A 16457-nucleotide genomic window follows, 5' to 3' on the forward strand; every position below is an offset into this window, starting at 1 on the left:
TGCTCGAGCGGGCACCAGTAACGTCTCCATTCGTCCCTGTCGAATGCTAGTGTAGCCCAATGACACCTGCTTGCTCCAGGAACACAAAGAGCCTCAAACCCTTCGTTCAGGATTTTGATGAAGAAGCCTGACCATCATGTAGCTGGGTGCCCATGCAGTCTTTTGACATCCCATCCCATAGAATCCAGTCAGTAACAGCTCTATTCCAGCAGTTGTCTCTAAATCAAATTACATGACTGGCCAATCTTATTTTCAATGCCTTGGCAAATGAGACAGCATCCCTGATTCTTGATCCTCGATGGAGGTCAGAACTCCAGATTTCTTCTTTCACTTGAGTGAAAAAAGTGGTGGTCATTCTGGGAGTTCTCTTCTAAATCTTAAATTTTACAGTTCTTTCTCCCTGCTCTGTGAAGTTGAATTTTGCATGAAGGAGATGGTGGTATGATCCCATTTGGAATTTTGGGACAACAGCGGGATCCATCAGGCAAAATCATTGATTGAATATGATGTGGTCAATTTTGTTGTTGAACTGTCCTTTGGGAGACTCCCATGTGCAACGTTTAGATTCGGCCTTCTGGGACTGCTAGTTACCATGGATGATTTGGGTTGACATGATGAACTCAGACAGTGTCTCACCTTGTTCGTTCCATTCTAGGCCATGGATCCTTTATGTGGAGTTCTTTGGGGGACCTTCTCGGTCCTAGCTTGGCATTAAAATCACCAACAATGATCTTGTAGAGGGCATGTGTTCTTCAGCTCCATGTAGAACTTCTCAATTTCTTCTTCATCAAAGTTGGATGGTGGTGCGTAGATGATGAAGATAGAAACTTCCACCAATGAGACACATCTATTTGAGCATAATTGTCCAATTCAGGTTGTTAGGCTAGGCATTTGAAAGAATCAGTGTTCATGGCCAAGTTCATGTGACTATTGACCATCATAATAGTTGAAATGTGAGCATTTCTTAAATGCCTATGCTCATGTGTTTCTCTGTTTTTTGGCAAATGAGTATTTACCTTATTTAACTCTACTGTTACCATTTGTAAGTTTTTATTGTAATACATAGGTTACTGAGGCACTTCTTATGCTGAAATTTTATTGGAAGAATTCTTCTATTTTTCTGCATACTAGGTCTTTCATTTCCCTGTCTCTTTTTTCTTTTGTTTTGTTCATTCTTACATTACTTTAAGCTATGTGAAAGCCAGAACTTATTGGTACTTTTTAATTTTCCTTTTTTTTTTTTTGCTTTAGGTTTATACCAGAAGTGCTCAGGACTTACTCTGGGCTCAGAGATCACTCTTGACAAACTCCGAGTCCATATAGAACCTAGGTCAGCAGCATGCAAGGCAAGAACCCTACCCACTGTAATATCACTGAAAACTGTGTTATTTTTGCTTAATATTTTGAATAGCGTGTCTTGTAGAACAGAGTTTAGTCTCAAAATGTTACTGACCTGAATCGAAAAGTAGCTTCAATGCTATTACATAAGCTAGCACAACTAAGAAATTGAAGTGAAAGAGATAAAATTCCCCTCAAACTCTTTTTTTCTCTTAATATATATGTATATATATCCATATATGTGTATATACATATACATATATATATTGCTTTTTGGGTCACACCTGGCAATGCACAGGGGTTACTCCTGGTTCTGCACTCAGGAATTACTCCTGGCAGTGCTCAGGAACCATATGGGATGCTGGGAATCGAACCCTGGTCAGCCAAGTGCAAGGCAAACGCCCTATCCGCTGTGCTATCTCTCCAGTACCTATATATATATATATACACACATATATATACATATATATATATTAATTTAATCACTGTGAGATACATTTACAAATCTTTCATGTTTCTGTTTCAGGCATACAATGATTGAACATCCATCCCTCTACTAGTGCACATTTTGCATCACCAATGTCTCCACTATACACCCCCAAATCCCAACCCTCGCCCTTCCTCTTTGGCAGACATTTTCCCCCTTACTCTCTCTCTCTACCTTGTGGCATTATGGGTTGCAATATAGATACTGAAAGGCTATCATGTTTGGTCCTTTATGTACTTTCAACACTCCTCCCATCCCAAACAATCTTTCCAACCATCTATGACTTAGTGATCCCTTCTCTATTCCAGCTGCCTTTTCCCCCAGCTCATGAGGCAGGTTTCCAACTATGGAGCAATATTCCTGTCCTTTGTGTCTACTGTCTGTGGGTGTCAGTCTCCTATTATGTGTTTTATGTTCCACAAATGAGTGCAGTACTTGTATGTCTATTTCTGACTCATTTCACTGAGCATGGTACTCTTCATGACCATCTACTTACAAGAAAATTTCATGACTTCATCTTTCCTTACAGCTGCATGGTAGTCTATTGTTTAGATTTACCAAAGTTTCTTTAACCAGTCATCTGTTCCAGGGCATTCGGGTTGTTTCCAGATTCTGGCTATTAACAGTGCTGCAGTGAACATACAGGTGCAGATGTCATTTCTAATGTGCTTTTTGCTCCCTCGGTCTATGTTCCTAGAAGTGTTATTGCTGGGTCCTATGGTAGCTCAAATTCTAGTTTTTTAAGGAATGCCCATATTGTTTTCCCAAAAGGCTGGAGCCATCGGCATTCCCATCAACAATGAGAGTCCCTTTCTCCCAACTTCTGCACCAGCACTCGTTGTTCTTCTTTTAGATGTATATCATCTATGTAGTGTGAGATATCCCATTGCTGTTTTGATTTGTGTAGAGCATTTTTTTCATGTACCTTTTGGCCATTTGTATTTCTTTTTTGAGGTAGCTTCTGTTCATTTTTTCTTCCCATTTTTTGATGGGATTGGAGGTTTTTTTCTTGTAGAATTCTACTAGTATCTTATATATCCTGGATATTAAGCCATTATCAGATGGGTATTGGGTAAATATTCTTTTCCATTCTGTGTGCTCTCTCTGTATTTTGTTCACTGTTTCTTTTATGGTGCAGAAGCTTCTTAGTTTAATGTAGTCCCATTTGTTTATGTTTGTTTCCACTTGCTCAGTTGGTGTTTCATCCTTAAAGATGTTTTTAGCTTCAATGTCATGGAAGATTCTGCCTGTATGTTCCTCCATGTACCTTATAGATTCAGGCCTGATATGGAGGTCTCTAATCCACTTTGATCTGACTTTTGTGCCTGGCATTAGATAACAGTTGGAGTTCATTTTTTTGCAGGTAGCTGTCCAGTTTTCCCAGCACTGCTTGTTGAAGAGGCTTTCCTTGTTCCACTTCACATTTTTTGATCCTTTATCAAAGATTAAGCAATCATATGTTTGAGAGTTTGTGACAGTATATTCGACTCTGTCTCATTGGTCTGTGGGTCTGTTTATAGTCCAATGCCATGCTGTTTTAATTACAAAGTGTTTTGTAGTAATGTTTGAAGTTGGGGAAGGTGAACCCATCTTCTTTTTCCCAAGATTGCTTTAGTTATTCGTCCCCTCATACTCTTAGCACTCCATTAATTTGAAAACCTCATTAATTTTAAAAAACTCTCACTGTTTTGGTGTTTCCCTTCTCATTTTCAATATGCTTGAATCCAATAAAAACCTTAGAAAGAACAACATGGTTCATAGAGATATTTGATGGGCTTGCTTCAATCCTGGAAGTGTTGTGCTCCCTTGAGAGTAAATCAAGCTCTTGCTACAGCCCTCTGCCAGTCTTGGCCTGAAAAATGTCAAGCTCACTGTTTTGCTAAAAGTTTTTCCAGATACACTAATTGGTTTTCATTTGGAGACAGTAGAAATTTAGTTGAAAATGACCATAAGATCTTAATTTAAATGCTGCTGTTCGATCAGATAATTAATGCAATGGATGTTTTATTTTTAAATATAAATGTTAAGAGACTGGAACAGTAGTATAGTGGGCAGGGCACTTGCAATGAGAAATCTCTTATTGAGAAGAGTAGTTCCTGAGCATTGCCAAGTGATGAGCCCGAGACCAAAATACCAAAGTACCCGCCGCGGCTCGGGGCTTCTCCTGAAGCCCCTGCCTGGCACCTTTCCGCCGCCGCCGTCCGATCCTGACCAATCCCCACTCTGCTGCTTAGGGGCGTGTCCTCATCTCAGGGGGCGTGGCCTAAAAGTGGGCGTGGCCTCTTTCCGGAGCGGCCGCCGCTAACGCGGCCGCAGTTATTTTTTTTTTTACCATTCCATGCCTTCTCCTTTGGCCACAATTGATAGAATTCATTCTATCTGTGTCTTAGTGGGCGTGGTCTAAAGTGGGCGTGGCCTCCTCTCAGAGCGGCCAACGCTAACGCGGCCGCAGTTATTCTTTGCTACCTCAGCTCAATCCCTACTGTGTATTCCTTTGAAAACTCACTTTTGCGATCTCAAACATTTACGCAAAATAGCCATTAGCTTAGGCTGACAGTATAAAAGCTATCAGTGAATAAGGGAACTTTAGCACAATCGGAGCCCCTTCTTCCCACAAAAAGGAAGAGGAATAAATAACTACAAGGTTCCAACTCTGCGCTTCTGTGACAATATGAAGAAACAGCGAAAATCCCCTCCACCAAGAGAGGGAGAAGAAAAGATACTAGAAACCTCAAAAGAGTCTCCCAACATCTACGACCTCTCAGATAAACAATTCAGAGAGGAAATATGGAGGAGAGTCGACCTACTTCAAGCAACTATGGAACACACATCCAATAAATTAAGGGAGGAGATGAATCAAGCGCTGGAACGGTCTACCAAGAAAATACAGGAAGAAATGAGAGCAGAAATGAGAGCAGAAATTTCAAACCTTCGAACCGAAGTCTCACAAATAAAGCAATCGGTAGATGAAATAAAAATCTCACTAGATGCCCTCAACAGCAGAATGACTACAGCCGAAGACAGAATCAGCGAGCTTGAGGATGAGCTGCAGAAAGCTTACAGACAGCAACAAATCATGGCCAAAGACCTCAAAATGGCTATAGAGCGAATCAGAGCCCTGGGGGATGACTTCAAGAGGAACAACATAAGAATCATTGGAGTACTAGAACCACAGGGAAGTAACCCCAATGAAAAAAACATAGTCAAAGACATCATCACTAAGAAATTCCCAGAGCTGGAGAAGGCAGGCGTCCAGATACAAGAAGTCCGAAGAGTGCCAGCAAAAAGAGACCCAAATAAAAAGACTCCAAGGCATATCATAGTCAGAATGGCGGATGCTGTAGATAGAGACACAATTCTACAAGTAGCAAGGTCAAAGAGGGAAATCACATACAAAGGAGCACCCCTCAGATTTACGGCCGATCTGTCAGAAGAAACCCTCCGAGCCCAAAGACAATGGTGGGACATAGTGAAAAAACTCAACGAAATGAATGCCTCACCAAGAATACTTTATACAGCTAAACTCTCACTCAAACTCGAAGGAACCATACACTATTTCTCGGATAAACAACAGCTCAGGAACTTCATAGACTCAAAACCAATCTTGAAAGAAGGTCTAAAGGGGCTACTGTAAGACAAGGAGGAGCCCCATAAGAACAACAAATCCCACAGAAAGATGACACAAAACCACATCACAATAATCTCTCTCAATGTCAATGGACTAAATGCACCTATCAAAAGACACAGAGTGGCTAAATGGATCCGGAAATTAAACCCAACATTCTGTTGCCTGCAAGAAAGACACCTGAACAAACAGAGTAAACATAGACTCAAAGTCAAAGGATGGAAAACAATCCTCCAAGCAAACAACCCCCTTAAAAAAGCTGGAGTGGCCATCCTGGTATCCGACAACATAGATTTCAGGATGAAAAAGATCAAAAGGGACAGCGAAGGTCATTTTCTGTTTATCAAGGGATATGTACAACAGGAAGAAATCACACTCTTAAACGTATATGCTCCTAACAAACGACCGGCTAAATATTTAAAACGACTCCTAACAGACTTCAAAGAGGACATCACTAACAGCACAATTGTAGTCGGAGACTTCAATATGGCCTTATCACCTCTAGATAGATCCACAAGAACAAAACTCAACAAGGAAACACTGACTCTGAATGAAGAAATTGAAGAGAGAGGCCTAATAGACCTATACAGGGCCTTACACCCCCAAAAGAAAGAATACACATTCTTTTCCAGTGCACATGGAACATTTTCTAAAATAGACCATGTACTGGGCCCCAGAACATACCTCAATCGAATCGGAAAAATAGAAATTGTATCAACCATCTTTTCAGACCACGATGCGCTGAAGATAGAAGCTAACCACCCACAAATACGGAAAATCAAATCAAACACCTGGAAATTAAACAATTCCATGTTGAACAATGAGTGGGTCAAGAAGGAAATCAAGGAAGAAATCAAAAGATACTTAGAAACAAATGAGAATGAAGACACGAGCTACCAAAACCTATGGGACGCAGCTAAAGCCGTGTTAAGGGGAAAATTTATAGCTCTCCAAGCATTCCTCAGGAAGGAAGAAAGGATCCACATAGATAGCTTGACTTCACGACTCAAGACCCTAGAAAAGGACCAGAGAAAGGACCCCAAACCAGACCGAAGGAAAGAAATAATAAAAATTAGAGCAGAAATTAATGACATCGAAACCAAAAAAAACAATCCGAAAGATCAATGAAACAAAGAGTTGGTTCTTTGAGAAAATAAATAAGATTGATAAACCGCTAGCAAGTCTCACAAAGAAAGAAAGAGAGAAAACTCTAATAAATCGAATCAGAAATGAAAAGGGGGACATCATAACAGAAACCAGTGAGATTCAAAAGATCATTAGAGACTACTTTGAAAGTCTTTACGCCACAAAAAAGGAGAACCTAAAAGAAATGGATGGATTCCTTGATTCCTATAATCTCCCAACACTGAAGAAAGAAGACCTGGAATACCTGAATAGACCCATCAATGTTAGGAAATTGAAACGGTAATCAAAAACCTCCCCAAAAACAAAAGCCCAGGCCCAGATGGTTTCACTGGCGAATTCTTCCAAACATTTAAAGAAGACCTATTGCCTGTTTTCCTCAAACTTTTCCAGGAAATTGAAAAAACAGGAACTCTCCCAAACAGTTTCTATGAAGCACATATCTCCCTAATACCCAAAGCAAACAAAGACACCACTAAGAAAGAAAATTACAGACCAATTTCCCTGATGAACACCGATGCGAAGATCCTCAACAAAATACTAGCAAATAGGATCCAACAACTCATCAAAAAGATCATACATCACGACCAAGTGGGATTCATCCCAGGGATGCAAGGATGGTTTAACATTCGGAAATCAATCAACATAATCCAGCATATCAACAAAAGTAAAGATAAAAACCATATGATCATATCAATAGATGCAGAGAAAGCATTTGACAAGATCCAACATCCTTTCATGATGAAAACCCTCGCCAAAATGGGGTTTGGAGGAACTTTCCTCAAGATAGTCGAAGCCATCTATCACAAGCCTAGGGCAAGCATTATCCTCAACGGGGAAAAACTAAGGGCCTTTCCTCTGAGATCAGGCACAAGACAAGGATGCCCACTCTCACCACTCCTCTTCAATATAGTACTGGAATTACTTGCGATAGCTATTAGACAAGAAAAAGAGATTAAGGGCATCCAGATAGGAAGGGAAGAAATCAAACTCTCACTATTTGCAGACGACATGATACTATATCTAGAGAAGCCTAAAACCTCTACTAAGAAACTCTTAGAAACAATAGACTTACACAGTAAAGTTGCAGGCTACAAAATCAATACCCAAAAATCCATGGCCTTCATATATGCAAACAATGAGGCAGAGGAAAGGGACATGAAAAAAGCAATCCCATTCACAATCGTGCCCCAGAAAATCAGGTACCTCGGAATCAGCTTAACCAAGGAAGTAAAAGACCTTTACAAAGAAAACTACATAACGCTACTCCATGAAATCAAAGAGGACATGAGGAAATGGAAACATATACCCTGCTCGTGGATAGGGAGAATCAATGTTGTCAAAATGGCAATACTCCCTAAAGCATTATACAGATTCAATGCGATCCCTATAAGTATACCCATGACATTCTTCAAAGAAATGGATCAAGCAATCCTAAAATTCATATGGAATAACAAACGCCCAAGGATAGCTAAAACAATTCTTGGGAAAAAGATGATGGGAGGTATCACCATCCCCAACCTCAAACTTTACTACAAAGCAGTAACAATTAAAACAGCATGGTACTGGAACAAAGGCAGAGCCGTAGACCAATGGAACACGGTGGAATATCCCTACACACAACCCCAAATGTATGACCATCTAATCTTTGATAAGGGAGCAAGAGATGTGAAGTGGAGCAAGGAAAGCCTCTTTAACAAATGGTGCTGGCACAACTGGACAACCACATGCAAAAAAATGGGTTTAGACCTTGACCTGACACCATGCACAAAAGTCAGATCAAAATGGATTAAAGACCTCAACATCAGACCACAAACCATAAGGTATATTGAAGACAAGGTCGGCGAAACCCTCCACGATATTGAAGATAAAGGTATCTTCAAAGGTGACACGGAACTAAGCAATCTAGTAAAAACAGAGATCAACAAATGGGACTACATTAAACTAAAAAGCTTCTGCACCGCAAGAGATACAGTGACCAGAATACAAAGACTATCCACAGAATGGGAAAGGATATTTACACAATACCCATCAGATAAGGGGTTGATATCAATGGTATATAAAGCACTGGTTGAACTCTACAAGAAGAAAACATCCAACCCCATCAAAAAACGGGGCGAAGAAATGAACAGAAACTTTACCAAGGAAGAAATACGAATGGCCAAAAGGCACACGAAAAAGTGTTCTGCATCACTAATCATCAGAGAGATGCAGATCAAAACAACTTTGAGATACCACCTCACACCACAGAGACTAGCACACATCCAAAAGAACAAAAGCAACCGCTGTTGGAGAGGATGTGGGGAGAAAGGGACCCTTCTTCACTGCTGGTGGGAATGCCGACTGGTTCAGCCCTTCTGGAAAACAATTTGGACGACTCTCAAAAAATTAGATATTGAATTCCCATTTGACCCAGCAATACCACTGCTGGGAATATATCCCAGAGAGGCAAAAAAGTACAATCGAAACAACATCTGCACATGTATGTTCATCGCAGCACTGTTTACAATAGCCAGAATCTGGAAAAAACCCGAATGCCCCAGAACGAATGACTGGTTGAGGAAACTTTGGTACATCTATACAATGGAATACTATGCAGCTGTTAGAAAAAAGGAGGTCAAGAATTTTGTAGTCAAGTGGATGGGCATGAAAAGTTTCATGCTGAGTGAAATGAGTCAGAAAGAGAGAGACAGACATAGAAAGATTGCACTCATCTATGGTATATAGAATAACAGAGTGGGAGACTAACACCCAAGAACTGTAGAAATAAGTACCAGGAGGTTGACCCCATGGCTTCGAGGCTGGCCTCACGTTCCGGGGAAAGGTCAACTCAGAGAAGCGATCACCAACTACATTGTAGTTGAAGGCCATGTGGGGGAAGGGAGTTTCGGGCTGAATGAGGGCTAGAGACTGAGCACAGCGGCCACTCAACACCTTTATTGCAAACCACAACAGCTAATTAGAGAGAGAAAACAGAAGGGAATGCCTTGCCACAGTGGCAGGGTGGGGTGGGGGGGAGATGGGATTGGGGAGGGTGGGAGGGACACTGGGTTTACGGGTGGTGGAGAATGGGCACTGGTGAAGGGATGGGTTCCAAACTTTGTATGAGGGAAGTATAAGCACAAAAGTGTATAAATCTGTAACTGTAAAAAAAAAAAAAAAAAATCTATCCACAAAAAAAAAAAAAAATACCAAAATACATGTAGGCATAGCCTTATCCCTATAGTGCATGAAAGTTGGGTGTGGGAATTATGTGTTATTCAAGTACAGATTAAAAAATATCTTAAACTGTAAAAAGTAAAATTTATGGTTGCACCCACTTAAAGTAGGACTAATATATATCTGGCACGTTTTTTATTGAGATAAATGGGTATTAATAGTTCAATTTTTAAGCAAAGAAGTTTTAACAAAGTAAGGTATTCCTTTGCCAGTATTTATAAAATATTAGAATGATAAAATTTGTAACTTACTATAAGAGAAAAACAGTACTGAGTACAGAGGCAATGTCTCTTTCTTTCAAATATTAATAACTTATTAAATTGCACATTAAAATCCCATCACATGAATTTATTATTTAAAACTTCAGTAAATTTAATATTATCTCTAAAGCAACTTCTATAGAGACTTAATGGATTCCTTAATTAGGATATAGTATTAATGGTTATAGAACTATAATTAAAATGGAAGATTTGAGAAACAGCCAAAGTGTGAAAAAATTATTCAAGCAATTATTACATTTCAAAAATGAAAAGAAGTTTTATCCAATATGGTAAAAGGAAATAATCAAATCATATGCTAAATTCAATAATTAGGATGGTTTCCATCAGTATTAATATATAATTTATTTCCTAAATATATATTCTTATTTTATTTCAATTCTTGAAGACTATATAATCATCTTGTTTTATAATTTAAACACATTAGCATATAGCAATGGTAATATATCTTCTTTGATAGCAGTCAAATTTGTTTGTACCTCCAGCATTTATTTCGTAACTTTATTCATAGCATATATATTTTCATTATGCAGTTTTACCACATTCAGAATTTATCCAAATTAATTTATCTAGATGATTTTCTTATCTGTAAGATGCTGACTAGAACAAAACTCTAAATGACAGTTTAAAAGTTAAGTAATAAAGTGAATGTACTCACTGTCTGTAGGATCTTTATTATATAGCAGCTTCTTTCAACTCCATCCGTAGTTTCTAGAGTGTCAATGATCAGAGACCTAGTACAACTTGTAGTACACTTGTCTTGCACATAGCCTACCAGATACCCATCCGTTAAGTTTCCTGAGAATTTTTTGAGTGAACACTGGGCACAGAGTTAAGAGCATACCATGAACACTACCGGGTGTAATCCAAAAATGAAAAAAAAAAACCTAAATCTGAATATTTTTCCTTGAAAAGAGTTGTTTTAAAATATCAAAGCTGAAAATAAAACTATTTTAAGTGCTCAAGAGTTCTTATGAAATTGAAGATCCATAGTTCTACTAGTAGGCTTGCATTTGGAAAAGTGGAATTTTCAAGAACCTGGAAATTCTTTGACTTGATTTTGTATAATTTTTTTAGGTTTCATAACTTTAAAATAAGTTTTCTAAGTGCCTCTGTTTCATTTACTTGTTTCAATAAACTGAATTTAACTTTGGTAATATTTGTAATGAAATAATTGTCAGTTTTATCATTCTGCTATTCCCAAAAATATAATAGACTAATTAATATAATAATTTATTCCAATTTTATTAGCGGGAAAAATCTGATTATCTTGACCTGAATTAATTCCAGGCTAGTATAGTCAACTATGCTCTGGACTTTAAATTTATTATTGAATCAGTCAGTCTTGTCCACCGTCTCGTCCTGTGGTTGAATAAGGTAGCTATAAATTTGGTAAAGCAGAAGTCACAAGATAGCAGCAATCCTTAAAGGCATAAAATGTATGTAAAAATAAATTATCTTTCAAAAGATATTTCAAGCTCTTAAAATATTTTATTATTATAATCAAGTTTTCACTTACGTTGACTTGACATTATCTTTAAAGAGCATTATAAATAGCTACTTATACCAATATGAAAATTAAAAGTTCATAGCAGAATATAATTGGGATTGTTTTTGTTGGAGACTAGACATATTTTAGACTGAGTCTAGATTTAACATTATAATATTTAAATGTTTAATTAAAACATTCATAAAACTGATAGATTATATACAGACTATTAAAGCATTTCCATTTTATCACTTATTTTTAGATAAAAATGTATAACTGTCATAGCACTGTAGTCCTGCTGTTCATCATTTGCTCAAGCGGGCACTAGTAACGTCTCCATTCTGAGACTTGTTGTTACTATTTTTGGCATATCGAATACTGAACAGGTAGCTTGCCAGGTTAAGCCATGTGGGCGGGATACACTCGGTAGCTTGTCAGGCTCTCCAAGAGGGAAAACATGTGTAACATAAATATTAATTTAATATTTCCAAGAGAATAATCATTTGCTAGAATTTTGGACCGTTTAATGTGTTTAATTTTTCTCTTTGTAAGCTATACTTGGTTGTGTTCAGTGACTGTTCCTGACTCTGTGTTCAGGAGTGTCCCCTGCTGGTGTTAGGAGTCTTAGTTGTGGTGCCCAAAATTCAAATCAGGGTCAGATTCACAGGGGATGGATCTTCCCTCCTGTACTATCTCTCTAGCCCCTCAACAGTGTATTTCTAAATCATTATACTGTTTACAAATAAGCATCAAATAATACTAAGGAACATATAATCTATATGTTTTTAAAACTGCTAGGTAGGTCAAATATTCATAATATTTAAATAAAATTTAAATAACATAACTTATTATTGTATAATGATCAATTTTAAACCCATGTTCCCAAATATACTACATTCCTTGTTGCAAAGCACATACTATTTACTAAATACACTCTTACATGATGAAAACTCAAGATTAGAAAGTCCCATAACATTCCTGAAAACATAAGGCTATAGTTTAATATCCTTTAGTATTAAAGGTGACTCATTCCTCAAATCTTTGGTGTAATGTATTGTAAGAAATTCCAAAATGAGCAGATAGCTCTGATTATGTCTAGAGACCTCTGACATTCTATTTTCACAAAGTTTGATGTCATTCCGAGAACACACACATAATCAGCAAAGTTCACTAAATGGATGAGTAAATAGAAATGAAAAGCTGAATTTAACATCAAATCAGGGATCAATCACAGTAAGGACACTTGAGCCTCATTTTCATTAACAGCAATGACTATTGTTATTACTCAGATGTGTGAGCAGAAAATCAAACCAAAGCTTTGGTTTGCTTGGGGGCAGCATGTTGAGAGTGTCGAGCTTTAGTTCTGGCCCTAAAGCCATGGATACACCTGCCTGTGGCTGACAACAACACAGGAGGTGCCATGGGTAGAACCAAGATTCAGCATGAGTCAAGATATGAAAATTTGGAATGATTTCATTATAAAAGTTATAAAAATTCTATTTTTTTCTTTGGGTCACACCTGGCAATGCACAGGGTTTATTCCTGGCTCTGCACTCAAGAATCAGTGCTGCACTCAGGAATCACCACTGGCAGTGCTCAGAGGGTCGTATGGGATGCTGGGAATCGAACCCTGGTTGGTAGTGTGCAAGGCAAATGCCCTACGTGCTGTACTATTGCTCCAGCCCCAAAAGTTATAAAAATTCTAGCAGATTATTTTGTTCTTTTGGATCACATTGAGCATTGCACAGGGGTTACTCCTGGCTCATGCACTCAGGAATTACTCCTGGCAGTGCTCAGGGGACCAAATGGGATCCTGGGAATCCAACCCGGGTTGACCTACCCACTGTGCTATCGCTCCAGCCCCTCTAGTAGAAACTTTTATAATGAAATAATAATTAATTTTGAACAGCATGGGAGGATGTATCATGTTGCTTAAAGACTCTGATCTAACTTAGAAGAGCACTTTCCTTTAGGACGTTTCTGATATCATATAATTTGGAGAGAAGACTTCCCTTCCTTCTCTTATTAAGAACAGACATAAAAATTCAGTTCTGTATCATATATAGGATACATCATACCATCACCTCGATGATGTCAACGTTAAGATATGATTTAAGGTGTATTTCCCAACATCATATTTATTTATCTGGGAAATAGTCAAACTATCCCATTTGGATTCTCAGTAGAAGCATCTATTGACTTGGTTTTAGGTCAGGATCATAGTTGATAAAGAATAACGTGCTTGAATGCATTATATTTATGTATTTATGTATTTATTTATGGTGGTGCTCAGGCCTTACTCCTGGCTCTGCACTCAGGGATCACCCCCAGTGGGCTGCTGGATTTGGGGTTTCATATGAAGTGCTGGAGATCAACCCTGGGTCTGTTTATGCAAGGCAAGTGCCCTACCTTCTGTACTACTTTTCTGACCCCTATATTCATATCTCTAATGGATTTTACAAAATTCAAAGTTTCCAAATATCATAATATGTGATGCAATATTTATTACATTATAGAAATATAAATAATTCAAAGAAACATTATAACAGTATGACAGTACATTATCTGAAACAGAATTTCTAGTTAAAATTATTTGACATTCATCAACACCATATGACGCTACAGTCAGGTAACAAAGAATCTCAAGGTTTGGAAAATCACTGCATATGAACTTGTTCTTATGAGTTGTCGACTCCTCTACCTTTCCTGAACTTTCTACAATTACCTATAATCCCAGGTAACTTGGCATAGTTTTCTTTTTAGTTAAAATATGTGGGCGATTAGTCATTTAAATGTCTGGGTCATGTATATTTTTCTGAACTTATCTTCCACTGCTTATAGCTCTCTCCTTACACATACATGTCAGAACATACAAGCACATGAATCTTACATGAGAGCTCATAGGATAATTATCAAAGTTTCTAAATTCTCTATTAAATTATCTGTAATAGTCACTGTTCTCTGGAGGTACATGACAGAAAGTCCATGCAAACTAGCTCAAGCTCAAAATAGAATTTTTTGGCCCATATATTCAGGAAGGACAAGGGTGAAACAAAGGTTGAATGTATCCAGAAAATAAAGGGTCTTTAGGAATCTTTGCACATTAGATATTTCTAGTTTCATCTCGAAGTCAGTTTATTCATGTTTTAAGACATAAGGTCTTTTTAAAGTGCAGGTTGCTGGTTGCTCTGGATTTATACGTTCGTCTGGCCTATTTATTAATCTTTGTTTCCGCATGAATTGCAAACATGTTTGTAAAGAAAATGTCTTGCCTGGCTTGTGTTGCTCTTCTGAGTCTGGGGAAGTAGATTGCTGCTATTTTAATAAAATAAGAGATGTAGGAAAGGTAAAACATACCACACAAACACACAAGTACACACACATGTGCACACGGATACGCACAAGAAAGGCAAATCTCTGATTCTATATTGGGAGAAGTTACCACAACTTTTATGCAATCCCATTGTCTTCCCCACCTTCTTTTTTTTTTTTTATCTCTTTGGTTTTTTTTGGGGGGGAGGTCAAATCATACTCAGAATGTTTGGGAGCTGCTTCAGGCTTGGTGTTCCAGAGACCATGCAGTGTCAGAAACTGATTGTTCGGTTTTTTTGAACTCACATATGCAAAACTAGTGAGCTACCACTGGACCATATCCCTGATCTTCTTCCATGCTTTTTCTTGCTCTGGGGACTACACTGTGCCATGCTCAGGGCTTACTTCTGGCACGGTACTCAAGGATCACTTTTAGAGGGTTTTGGGAGACCATATGTGGTACAGGGGATCAAACCCAGATCAGCTGCATCTAAGGCAATTACCCTATCGCACAATTTTTTTGATCTGTGACTGATTTTAGTTCAGATTTTTCTTTTTTATCTTTTACTTTTTGTATTCTGTAATAGGAGTAACACTGCGGCTCTTTTTGGTCCAGTAATTGGCATTTTTAATTTGGTGAAAATTTCAGGAGAACCTTCTTAGTCTTGATGCATCATTGAATTCTCCTTTCCTCTTATCTGTGATCAACAATAAAAATGTATGTACCTCCTTCTCTTCATAGCACAGTCGTTTTCTCTAGTTTAAGAATTAAAAACAAAGCAAGAACAACTGAATAGGGGAGTTTGTGATTTGGATAATGTGGCAACACCCCTCTTGGAAGTAATTACTGTGTTACTTTTTAATCCTCCCACACTCCACTTAACCCCACATAGAGCTAGGATAGAATATTATAAATGCCTTTGCTTTCACAGAGACTGCAAATCCCTGGTCTTCTTTTGACTAGACACCAGCTTCATCAAGAGTCACATTCCCCTTCATTCACGATCACAATCACGAAATCCTGTTCATCGATTTCTCCAGCGGGCTCAATAACCTCTCCATTCATCCTTTCCCTGAGATCTTAGAAGTCTCCTCTCCACTCAGCCCTCCCAATGATGTGCTGGAGGCTCTTTCAGGGTCAGGGGAATGAGATCCAGCTTGTTACTGGATTTAGCATATGAATACACCAGGGGAAGCTAGCAATGCTGTCCCAAGAGGGCAGGAAACTCTCAAAAGCTTGCCAGTTTCTCCAAGAGGGAGAAGGAGGCTACAAGATATCGCTTCTGGGAGCTTGCTTTTAAGTCTCTGGATGTTGGCCTCATGGAGATGACTCTCGAGCATGGCTATAGCTAGGTTCCGGTGGTCTGCAGCCGCCGGGAGCTCTGCTCCGGGTGAGGAGGGAAGCTGGAGCCCATCCCCTCCGAGGGCCCCCCGGGGAAGACAGCCAGGCGTGCAGGCAAGAGACCAAAATTGTAGAAAGATAGAAAAAGAACAAACCACAGGACAAATGATATTTGACCACTTTTTCTGTGTCTGTTGTTATGCATGCTTACCTTATGCTCATTG

This window comes from Sorex araneus, chromosome 1, assembly GCF_027595985.1.
Source record: "Sorex araneus isolate mSorAra2 chromosome 1, mSorAra2.pri, whole genome shotgun sequence".
NCBI classification, from domain to species: domain Eukaryota; kingdom Metazoa; phylum Chordata; class Mammalia; order Eulipotyphla; family Soricidae; genus Sorex; species Sorex araneus.